The sequence below is a fragment of the Dasypus novemcinctus genome, chromosome 23 (genome assembly GCF_030445035.2).
Source record: "Dasypus novemcinctus isolate mDasNov1 chromosome 23, mDasNov1.1.hap2, whole genome shotgun sequence".
Lineage (NCBI taxonomy): Eukaryota > Metazoa > Chordata > Mammalia > Cingulata > Dasypodidae > Dasypus > Dasypus novemcinctus.
In genome coordinates, this window is record NC_080695.1 from 20,257,925 (window position 1) to 20,271,193 (window position 13,269).

Below are 13,269 nucleotides of genomic sequence, written 5' to 3' on the forward strand. Positions count from 1 at the left end.
TAATTAGCCTCTTAAATTGGATCTTTGTCCAATTGAATATTCACAAAATAGGGATTCTAGAAAATTGATATAGACTAACGGAGATCATGGTAAAACTGAGACCAAAAGAGTTTCCCTTTTCCTTTCCTTTCTCCATAAGCTACCTAGTGTCTTCCCTGCCTTTTATTCATACTAATTACTGTCCTGGATACTTTAGTTTCCTGCTGCTAAAACAAATACCATGCAATGGATCAGCTTAAAAATGGGAATGTATTGACTCATGATTTTCAGGCTAGGAGAAGCCCAAAACCAAGGCATCTTCAAGGCGATCCTTTCTCTAAAAGACTCTGGTGCTATGTAGCTGGCTTCTGGTGATCCGTGGTTTCTGGCTTTTCTATCACATGGTAATGCATGTGGTGGCATCTCCTTTCTCTTCTGAGTTCTATTGACTTCCCACTTCTGTTTACTCCTTATGGTTTTCTCCCTATGTATCTGAATTTCATTCTTTTTATAAAGGACTCTAGTGATAGTATTAAGACTTATCCTGATTCAGCTGAGTCACACCTACCTGAAGTGACCTCACCAAAAGATCCTGTTTACAATGGGCTCACACCCATAGGAATGGATTAAGTTTAAGGGCGTGTTTTGCTGGGGTATCTAGCTGCAAGCCACCACACTGAATTACTAGGAATTCCTTCTACTTTTAAAACTTTTAGGATATAGGGCAGTCACTATATTCACCTTGGGTTATTAATCCTGAGTGGTTAACTAGCGAGCCATTTAGGTGTGGGTGGTGATAGAGAAGAACTGGAACTCATATTGTGCTTGTGGGAATGTAAAATGGAGCAACCACTTTGGAAAGCAGGCAGTTTCTCAAAAGTTTAAACATATCCCCTAACATATAATTCAACCATTCCATTACTGGGTATTTACTCAAGAGAAAAGAAAGCATATGTCCATACACAAACTTTTACTATGAATAGTCATAGCAGCTTTATTTGTAATAGACATAGAAGTGGAGATAACTCAAATGGCCATCAACAAATGAATGGATAAATAAAATATATTACGTCCACACAATGCAATGCCACTCAACAATAAAAGTGAACAAAGTGTTGATATATAAACAACATGGATGAATCTTGAAATTATGCTGAACGAAGGAAAACAGACAAAAAGAGTATAGGCTGTGTGGTTCCATTGATATAAAATTCTAGAAGATGTAAACTAATATGTAGTGAATGAAAATGCGTCTGTAGTTGCCTGGAGAGAGACAGGCTTTGGGTAGAGATGGAAAATTGGCAGAAGGTAACTTTTGGGGATGATGGATATATTCATTATCTTGATTGTTTTCTTGGTAAAATTGAATAATAACAAGTTTACAATGAATCTTATATTGATTCATTATCTTAATGGGTTTATTCATGTCAAAATTTATCAAATTGCAAACATTGGATATATGCAATTTGTTATGTGTAAATTATACCTCAAAATATCTGGTAAAAATTATTACATGTGGCTAACTGGGATGAAGTGTCCATTGAGGGCAAGACTGAGGGAGAAGGGGGTAGTCACTTGCCAAAGACTAGTACAGAGAGCACGAGGGATACAAAGAATGCAAGGTAGTGTAGCTACTTCTGAAAGCAGAGAATAATTTAAGAAAGATAGATAAACTCAGACTCCGAAATTCTCTGCTCAGGTTGTGGGATGGAAACCTTGTTCTTATGATGGCCATGCCCAAAGAATCTCTTATCTTTTAAAGTCACAAGGTTCTGGTAGCAGGGAACTACATTCTGCATCTGATCCTGAAATTATTCCCTCATCAAGACTTTTATTTGGCATCCTCCAAGATTAGTAGATGCTTCCCATCACAGGAAGCCAATTTTCCTATATCCTGTATTCCCAGATAGCTACTGGGGTCTATTACAACATCAAAATCAAGAGGGCAGAGCTTTACATCAAACAATACTTTAATAATTAATAATTGGAAATAAGTGACTTCTTAGGGCAGTCAACCAAGGTGGGGCCATAATTTTAGAGTGGGCTGTGCTTATTTATAAAAGTGCACTTATCAGAGATTCTATAATGAACACACCAACACAGACAGCTGGTAGTAAGTCTAGTAGAACCTTGCCTATCTAAATCCAACATTGGTTCATACTAGACAGTGAAGATGCCAGGATTCATTTGGAAGAACATAGAAGAAATTAAGACACTTTTGGAGAAATATATGCTGGAATTAATCATGTGAAATTTTTCTTCTTCTCTCCAGTTACATTCTTCAAGAAGACCCAGAACATAATCTCTTCATTAAGACCTTTGATATATATTGAGAAAGGAAGTTCCAAGAGTTTTGGAAAACAATTTGATTGGTTAGGGATGCTGGGGTGAGATGTTGAAATTAAAAATGGGCTTCCTGATATCATGGGAAAGGGAGAAATGGATGGATGCAGGATTAGTATGGGACCAGCAGCAATACTTTTCTTCCAGAGGCAAAATGGGAGTGGTTGTCATATAAGCAACAGGGTCATGTAGTAGTCAGCAAGGTCTGACTTGGAAAGATCTTTGTCAGTGCCTAATTGGTGATAGGAATTGAATGGAAAACTAAGAGACTTGATTTGTATTAACTAAAAGGTCAAACCCGAAGCATACCCTTCTAGATTTGAGACTTAGTTCACTGAAATAGAGTTACAATAAACTTCTTACTAACTTCTCATCTAGGTGCCAGATTAAAGAGGCACCTAGATACTTTTGAAACCCTTGTAATAATGTAACAATATATACTTGTCTATTTTCTAGCTTTCTGCAAAGGGACTGATAGCCATTTCTAGGGCAATTGTGACTTGAGGAAATGGACATATTCCTCATTTGGGGGAACATTTGACACTTTCTGAGGACTCAGAATACTATTCTAGTCCACCAGAATCAGGTCATAAAAGTTTTATTCAAATCTATTTCATAGTAGGGGTTGGTGAGATCCCAAACCCATTCACAGTTATTTTCTCAGTTTCCTAGTACATAGTTGCAATAGATATCTCAACAGTTAGCAGAATTCCCTGAATGTCTCCTGGATCTTTGAAGAAAAGATTATTGTGGTAGGACGGGCCAAATGGAAGCCCCAGAATCTCACACGCCATAACAATAGATTTTTTTTTTTAAAGCATCTATGGTGTCCCAGTGATTGGTGCCACTATCAAAAGCCTGAAAGATGCAAAGCAGGTAATTCCTTTTAAAAATCAAATTCTCCAATCTGTGAGCTCTTCGTGTGTGGCACTCTTGGTGAGAGCTCTTAAAGAATAATAATAGAACATCATATGTTTGAATAGGTTGTGACTCCAATACTAAAACCTGTTAGGGAATGGAGGTGGCTTAAATGATAGGTGCTTCCCTCCCACATTGGGGGTCCTGGGTTTCATTCCTGGTGCCTCCTAAAGAAATGAAGAAGATGAATAGACACAGAAAGTGCAAAGAATGAAGAAGTGGGGAGAGATAAATAAAATAAATCTTTAAAAAAAAGGGGGAAGCAGATGTGGCTTAAACGACTGGGCTCCCATCTACCACATGAGAGGTCCCTGGTTCAGTTCCCAGTGCCTCTTAAAGAAGAGAGCAAGGTGATGCGACAGGCAGGTGTGTTAAGCTGATGCAACAAGATGACACAACAAGAGACACAAGAAGAAAAATGTGAGTAACACAGCAAAGCAGGGAGCAGAGGTGGCTCAAGCAATTAGGTGCCTCCCCCCTATAATGGAGGTCCCAGGTTTGGTTCCTGGTTTCTCCTAAAGAAACAGGGAAGATGAACAGACACAGCAAGTACAAACAAGAAGGTGGGAGAAATAAATAATATAAATCTTTAAATAAATAAAACCTGCTACTTATCATGTGATTTTTTTATTGGGGTAATTGCATATAGCTCCTAGAAACTTTTAGGCATACTTTTCGTTAGATTCCTACTATGCACAGAGTTTGAGTTTATTTGGCAATGGCTTCAGTATACCTCCATCATCTTAGCCTTACTGGTATGTCAACATATCATGTAGTCTCATGACTCTAAATGCAATCTATATGTTAACCATACCAAATCTTGCTAAGCCTTCTTTTCCAAACTCCAGGGTGATATATTCAGCTGTCCACTTAACATCTATACTTGGATGTCTTATAGGAAGCTCAGACTGTATATATTCAAAAATAAGGCTTTTATCTGCTCTCCTTTCTCATATCAATCAATGGCAATTTCAACCTTATAATTCCACCAGACCAAAAAAAAAAAAAAAACAAAAACAAAAAACAAAAACAAAAACAAAAAATACAAATTAAATTAATAATTAGGGTTGGAGATACACTGTCTATTTTAGGAAGAGTATAGAGTACCACCTAATTTGAATTCCACCGCCACTTAAACCTTGGTATGTGACCTTGGTAAGTTATTTAAACTTCTTGAGTCTCAGTGTCCTCATCTCTAAAATGGCAACAACCATAACAAATTCCTCATAAGACGTTTGTGAATCTCAAATGACTTAATAAACATAGTTAGATTTGTCTGGCACATAAACAGCACATATTAAATTATTTGGTTTTGGTTAAGAGATTTATTCCACAAAGTGTGAGATAAATCCATAGAAAATATTGGAGCTTACTACTTGCATGATATCTGGGTTGTTCATGTCAAAACAATTACTGGCAAGTGAGAAATACAATGCAATGGGCTATACCACATACAAATGTGCTTCTCCAACCCTTTACCACCCAATCCCCAAATTACAAGGTTTGAATGGAATGCAGAACAAGAGAATGTTTTCTTGGCTGCAGTGCAAACAGCTCTGTCTCTGTTCCCAAGGAGCCTTATGGAGTCTGTGGATAAGAGAAACCAGAGAAGACCCTAGGAATTTGGAGATAATCTATCCCTTTTCCATCAATTAACTTAAAACACACATACACACAAAACAGCTCTTTACTTGTTAATAGTTCTTGACTAGATGCTGAGTTCTTACCCGTAAGTCTTCAGATAACCATCTGACCCTCAGCTGCCCATTATGCACTGGTTCTTAGCTAATCTACTTGGCCATGAAATCAGGACGCTCAGGAGAACCATGACAAAGACCAGCCAGATGATTCCTTATCCCATTTCTTCTTCCCGAGGAGACATGTGGTGGGATGGAGCAATGTGTTCAATAACACATTACTCACAATATTCAGTGGGTGTATTTCCTCCATGTGGCTGGCAGTCAACAGTCCCAACATAGTATTACTGCCAAATGGAAGGGGCCCAGATCCCCAGATCGTTTTTAAAGAGCCACCCAGGAGAGACATCTAACCCATATCAGACTAGAATGCGAATGAGAAATAAAGGTTTATTGTGTAAACCTACTGAGAATTGGGGTTTGTTTGTAATAGCAGCTAGCACAGATTAGCCTAATAATCAGCTTTTATCATCTATTGGTGTTCCAGGGACTTAGTCCAAGCAGGACCTAAAGGTACACGTAAGTCACATGAGCAGACGGTTCACACTCCCAGTACACCTATTCCTGCCACACTCAGCCTTTCCTTCTTCACACCTATGGCTTCCTGGGGTATTATGTGAGCACAGAATAGGCTTTCCAACAAATTCCTTCCTGCTTAAATTAGACTGAGTCAGTTCCTCTTACTTAACAACCAAGATACACTCATCTTCCTCAAATTTTAGAGGGAGGTGGAAGGTTCTGCAAAACTGAGAAGTCTAAAGTCTACCTGAAGAATTGCTTTGATCCTCTGCCAATTCTAAAAATGAGAATCATATGAAATTCAATGGGTAAATGCTTCTGGGAGCAGGGAGTGGGAGCTATTGGAGAAAAGGCAGACTCAGTGGGTGGCGATGGTGTAGAGATTGGTCAGTCTTCTAATTGCAGGCTCAGAAATGATCAGTCAGCTCCTCAAGGTCACACAGCGGAAAAATGGCAAAGCCAAGACAAAAAAATCAGTTCCCCGGAGTCTTATTTCACTGCAGGTTGTTTCTGCCATGGCACCTGGGGGAGGGATGGTCGTGGAGGGGTGTCTTCTCTTGACACCGGATGGCAGGTCTCTCTTCTGAGACCCTCGGCAGTGCTTTCAGGAGGCATCTTGTGAGAGAGCAAAGCTGAAATGATGAGGAATGAGAAAAATTGCAGAAATAAACTCTGTGGAGGTAATAGTGTCTTTAATAAAGCCATTGTACTTGAATGTTATCACTTTTATTTGAAAATATGCCTGCAAGTAAAGCACCTAATGCCGAAAATTCCATGGACCTGTGCCAATAACTAACCTGTGTGGTTTCATGAAAACTAAAGTCTGCCCAGCCACGATGAAACATCAGTGCTTTTCAGGCAGCAAGTGAGTCAATTGATTCCTCCTTCTGCAAACTATCAGGTGGCTGATATATTTTACTGCCCTGAATCTCAAAATGGAGAAACAATCCATATATACATAGAACACAGAGGAGCCAAATAATTCAGTAGTGCCCTAGAATTCAGAACTGTAAATGACATTCAGTATTATCTTGCCCAATCTCATAGTTTAGTAAATTAGGAAACAGAGGCTCAAGGAAGAGAAATGAATTGGCCAAATTTGCCTAATCAGTGTCAGAGTCATTGCTGGCACCCAGAGGTCCTGACACTGTTGAGATTCTGCCTTGGGGCTTAGAGGAAAGCTTCTCAAACATCATTGTGCATAAGAAGAATCTGAGGATCTGGTTAACAGCCAGTTGTGAGTCAGTGGATTTGAGCTATGGCCTGGAAGTCTGCATTTCTAACACGCTTGTATGTGATGTTAATGCTGCCCTCCTCAAATCCTCTATCTGGATCGCGTATTGGAATCACCTCAGGAGCATAAAAATACAGACACCTGGACCCCACCCCAGAGGGAAGTGGGCTAGGCATTGGAGATTCTAATATGCAGCAAAGTTTGAGAACCTCTGTGGAGTTGCTCTATTTTATACGTAAGATCACTGTTTTCAAGGACAATGGACTTGAGCTATTCTCTCCTTTTTGGAGAATCTGCACCATTCTTTTTTGGCTGTTAGTTAATTAGAGCTAGTTCAGTAAGGTCACAGTTGGCAAATTAATTATCACAATTAATTAACCACCAAGGCTGGCGAGTGAACTGACCCCTTATGGTAAATACAGTTTACAACTTTGATAGAACAAATAATGATTTTAACAAATGTCATTTCCTATATCAAACATTCATAATCTGGAGTTGTTGGAAACACTGAAATGAACCTTTTACTGCTATAGGAAGACACTGCTCCTTGTAACCATATAGATTTAAATATTCATCTTTGTGATAACAAGACTGAGAAAAAGTAGAGATTTAAAGTAAATTGTATGGTGATTGTCAGGTAAAAATGCTCAAAACCTTTCCGATGTATTCATGCAAGAGTTAGTTATTGATTTAGTGCTTTGATTACTCAAAAGTGCTCATATACAAACCTTCTTAAATTTTACCTATAATATTTGCCAGAAAGTTCTCATGGTTTCTGATTTGAAGTTTATTTAAGGCTAAACTCTAGGTAATTAAGGATGATAGTAATTTATTTCCACTCTTTGTGCTACTCTTCTTCTCACGCCATCATATGACCTCCCCATGCATTCACTTGCCCTACATCTTAAGTAAGAGTGATTCAGAACTGCGCTTAGACCTGTTCTATGTCAAGTTACCTGAGATGACACATCTGTTTGCCAGCTGCAGTTGCCAGCCAATCACCATCAATCCTAGAGGAGAGGAAAGAGGGCTCCAAACGTCTTATTCCAAAGTTAGTATCACTGCCAAATCTTCTGGTATCTTAATAGTCATTAAATTATAGGTTTTTCTCCCAGAAGTCCCTGAGATTTAAAGCAAAGTAAATTGATAGCAAGTTAAAAAAGGAAACAAACATTCGATGAGCCTTGTCTTGGGTTAGTGCCGAGGACATCCCCTGAGAAGCAAAAATCTTTGTAAGCCATTTTATCTATCCTTCTGCCTCAGCTGCAGAACTCTGACCCCTGCAAACAAATCAGAATTTAGATTCCATACGCTGCATCTCTTTGGGGCTATGAGCTGACCTTTGGGATGGCTTCGTATACTGAAAGAAACTGTTTATTCAGCTAAACTGGCGGAATAACTATGCCACTGACTAGCTACCATAACCCTGGTTTATAACATGTGACAGGAGCTGGATTAGAGGTTGAAACATTGTCCCACCCAAGCACACTGCCATGCAGCTACCTTTAAGGCCCTGATGGTATCAGCCAACTAGCAATCACAGAAACAACACCTATGCCCTACAAAAGGCAAACAGCTTAATTCTGAAGAATTCCCCAGGGAGATTAAATTTCCTTTCCTGAGATGTGGCAGGTGTCTCCACAAGGATGTCCACATCTAACACCCAGAACCTATGAATTTATTAGATTACATATCAAAGGGAATTAAGTTTGCTAATCAACTGACCTTTAGATTGGGAGTTATTCTGATTATCCGGGTGGGCACAAGGTAATTGTGGGGTCCTTAAACATGAGAGAGGAAAGCTGAAGACAGAAACAGCCTGATATTGCTGGCTTTGAAGATGGAGGAAGGGACCACGAGCCAAGAAATCCTGGCAGCATCTTGAAGCTGGAAAAGGCATGGAAACGATTTTTCCTCTAAAGCCCTGCCAACACCTTGAATTTTGACCCAGTGAAACCCATTTTGGATGTCTGACTTCCAGAAATGTAAGATAATATGTTTGTGTTGTTTTAAACCACAAAGGTGTGGTCACTTGTTACAGCAGCAATAGCAAACTGATACAGTGGGAAAACTGAATTCTGCCCATTCTTATGCTTTTCCCTCCAGGGAATTTAAGGAAGCTTGTTTTAAGAAATGATCTCTGCTGTATGTTTTAGAAAACACTTTTTGATTTTCCTCCCTACCTTTTCCAGGGCATCATCAGTCCCTCCTCTGCACCCACCCTCCTTAGGTATCCTGTATGCGCTGAGCTGCTTGCCACTGCCCAAGCATCTGCTCTTGCTGTTCCCTCCCCCTGGACTGCCCAGCCCATTGTGACCTTGCAGTTGAGCACCTGCTTGTCTTTCAAGTCCCAGCCTGCTCTGATGGTTTGAATTGACCTCCTCCTGCTCTGTGCCACCACTGTTCTTTGCACAAATGCTTATCAATGCACTTAGTCTTCTGTACACAAATTGCTTCTTTGTACATCTTTCTCTCTTATTCTGTTAGAAAAGAAGGCTTGTTTACCTCTTGCTATCCAGTGTTCAGTACAGTAGTGACCATTCTGTTTTTTTATTTTTATACATACTGAAATAATCAATGAATGTTTGTAGATAAATTAAGGTAAAATATCTGGGCATTTGATATAAACTGTGATTACTTTACTCGATGCCGATGGTATATATTATTAAAGGATGCATGGCAGATTTGTCTCAGTGCCCAGGTTAGGAGAATATTGTCCTGCACATGGGGTGGTAGAGGGGTTATGAGGACAGCTCTGGAATTACACTAGAGTTAGACAGCCTGCATAAACTGTAGGTCACTACTGACTAGTTTTGTGGCCTTGGGCAAATTGGGTAATCTAGTTCTCAGTTTCCTTGTCTATAAATTGGGGCTAATAATACTATATAGCTCAAAAGTTTTTGTGGGAAGTAAACAAAATAATCCAAAAAGTGTTAAAAAAACTACTTTGAGTTGTAGTTATTATTATAAACCATTAGACTTTCCTTTTTGCCTTAATTGCCAAGAAACTTAGAACTGACTATTGGGATAAGTCCCTGTCATTTTTCTTACACTACAAATCTGTCCTTGTGATTTGTTTAAATCCTCCCCCATTTCTTTTGTCAGTTTAAGTTTCTATTTGTTTATTTTCATTTTAATTCAAGAATTGTGTTCTATTTGTTTTAGAACCTTTATTTTAAGTAACCTCAAGTAGTTTTTGAAGAAGACAGAGTACAAATGATTAATATGAAAAATATCTGTACAATTGCAATGATAGTACCTATTTACCTCCTTGGCGTCTTGGGGAGATAATATGAGAGAAGTGTATTGAAATTACCTTGAAGATAAACTTCCTTTTGAAAATTCCCCCAATGCAATAACCATTTTCTAATGTTCATGAAATAAAGAATATGATGTTCCTGGATTAGAAATGTCAGCCAAGTATGAATATTTGGCTTCTGATAAGTTAGTTCTGTGCATATTTCTAATAGGAAAAGAGGCTGGATCTTTAGCTCTTCCCCTTCTCTAACTTTGCCACTCTGAGCCAGTTTCCTCTAGTGTTACTAGAAGTTTTGGATAAGGCAGTCTCCGAATGCCTTTTCTGCTCTGACATCAGTGTCCCTCTGAACAGACTGGTCACATTGATGAAGCATGCCACAATTGACAAAGCACTCTCAGAGTATTTGATTCTTAAAAGAACCATGTGGGTTATATATTGTCTATTTTCGATGTACAAAGAAACAAGTCACTTACTCAGGCTGTCACTGCTGGTGGCTGTCATCTCCTGAGAGCAAACACTGAGCTCATTCTTCAAAATGTGTGAGCCTCATACCGTAAAACATTTCAGGAAATTAAGATCCACATCTTGTTACAATAATTAATGCCATGATTACAAATTTCTATGTAACCCCAGAACATGGCATTTGACCTAACTGCATGGCTTGGCTCACCATAATCCTTACAAAATAACTAAATAAAACCTTTTCTGTGATCTTTACACTGTGGTTGCAAAAATTGAATTATCGCATGCTACCACCTTCCAGACAGTGAGCAAAAAGGGAATCACTTAGGGTTATCAGCAATTATCTCTACTCTGAAGAACCTCCCTTAGAGAAAGGAAATTTATTAGGGTCAGTGAATTTAAGCATTCAGTTAATTTATTTTCTAGGCTCGAGGAACCAACTGGTTTATTTCTACTTAATAACAATAACACAAACTATTAAAAGCTCATGCAGTTGCAAATGGCTGAGACGTCTGTGGAGAAGAAAACCAACCCAATTTTTGATTCTATGAAATCTGGTCTCATTAATTATCTTGATTATCTTCCGTGTTATTTGGAATAAAAGTAAGCAACCTGCTTCCAGCCAACTGAATGCATAACCCAAAGACATTGCATTTTGGTTCTGGAAATAACAAGGGTCTCTAACCAGCAAATTGCCAGCACCTACCAGATGTAAGGTCTGTGCTGGGTGCAATGTGAGGTACAGCATGAGTGACGTAGGGTGTTGAATTCAAGGAATTAGCAGGGTTATAGAGGAATTCGAGTCACACTAACAGAGAGGGAGGTGGGCCATTGGAACTCACTGGTGTGAGGTTTCATGAAGGGGAAATTTCCTGTGTGCTTTTGTGATGGAGTGGGGGTGTCATTTAATGAAGTGACAATGGAGTGTCTCTTAAAAGATTTTGCATATTATAGGCATGGACCTTGGATAGGCCTGAAACCTGGGCAGCATGCTGTGTGCATGTGTGTGGGGAGTGGGTAGGCTTGGAGGAATGCCTGGGGAGCTGGCTTCTGCTCCACTCATCCTCACAGTCAGGATCCTGGCATGGGCTGGGGGTGTTTTGCCTCCATCTCCTGCACGTAGTGGACAGGCAGACCCAGAGGTGCAGAGCCAGAGTCAGCAGGTGAGCAGGAGCCCAGGAGGTAACACCACCTGTGCCCAAAGTGAAGGAAGCTCCTCTCACCTGGGGAGTCCTCACTCTGGGCCAGGGGCGTATGGTCTGCAGGTCTAGATGGCCAGGAGCGCTGGGGCATGCGCCACTGTACCTCCCCCTGGGAACGTGCCGCGTGCCTATCTCTGTATGCTCCCCCCTTCCCTTGCCATTAAAGTGACTTTAAATCTTCGGCGGTGTCAACCGACTCTTCGTAGATCGCATTATCATTCCATTGTGACAAGGCCTCTGAAATATTTTACTTCATCTGAGCAAAAATAACCCTACCTACTGTTGTTGACTAACAGCCAAGGGCCACCAGGCGCATTCCTAGAGTGAGTGAAGTTAGCTTCGTCACGTGCCACAGCAAGGTGCCAGCTTCCCATGGGGACCTGCGTGGTGTCTCCAACGGGAGAAGTGGCCAGCCGTCCCATCTTCAGACGTGTGAGTCCATATGGAGGGACCGTTAGAGCGATTTGTCTGTGGTCTTATTTTGGAACGAATGAGCAGCTGTTAAAGAGATTGAGCTTGGGTAGTTCATGAGAAACTTCTCGGTTTGGGTTTGGTACAGTTTGTTTCTCAAGTCAAAGAGCAATCCGTTTGTTGAAAATGTGGGGTTTCTGAGTTGGGTCTCGGTTTCCCACTTTCGACCTAGCTGCCAGTGGGGCAGTTTTTCACTTTCTCCCTCCTTCCTCCGGAGCTGGGGCTTGGAGAGGTCAAGTAACTTGCCTGATGGCACACTGCGTCTAGGTCTGAAGAGGGCCAGACAAGCAGTGTAAGTGGGTAGGGAGTCAAAACTGCAAGAGGTGGAAGGGTGGGGGGTGAGCCTGGCAAGGCAGATGGTGCCAGACTGAGGACGCCCTCCAGCGTCGTGCCTGGGAGCCTTCTCCTGCCGCAGGCAAAGCCCCGCCACAGAGGGTGTATGAGCAGGGCTGGGACGAGAGCAGGGCAGGACTTCCGAGCTGCTACTCTGGTCTCCAGGGAACTGAAGTGTAAGGAACCCCCTGAGAGATAGTTAAAAAACTAGGATATCTGGAGTTCCCAGACATTCTATGAGATGGCTAGACTGTATCACAAAGAAGAAAAAAAGGGCCATCCAAATGCAGAAGCTGATAATGCAGCACAAACTTATCTTGCTTTTAACATTGTTGTTACTACTGACAATTTCTTATCCTTTTTAGTGAAATGAGCCTGTGGTTTTTAACGCTGGGACAGTGGTTCTCCAAGTGCAGTCCCTGGACCAGCACCTCAGCGTCACCCAGGAAGTTGTTAGAAATGCAGATTCTCAGGCCCCACGCAGACCGGCTGAATCAGACACTCTTGGGTGGATCCAGGGAGCCTACCAGGTGATTCTGACCCAGGCTCAAATTTTAGAATCACTGTGCAAGAGGATGTCTGAAATTCCAGCAGGTGTTGAGTATTCATAGATCTTAACAAGCATTAAGATGTGTGAATCAAACCTTTCAATTCAACACAGCCCTATTTGGTTTAAAAATACCTCCTCCTGTGCCCTCTATATGCAATTAGGTATAATTAGAAAATACAGTTTTACAAAGTTACAAATCATGATAAACTTGCTGCTTCTTCCTTCCTTCCTTCCTTCCTTCTTCCTTCCTTTCTTCCTTCGAGAAGGAGAAAGAAGGGTGGCACCTTGAGAAATTATGAGCA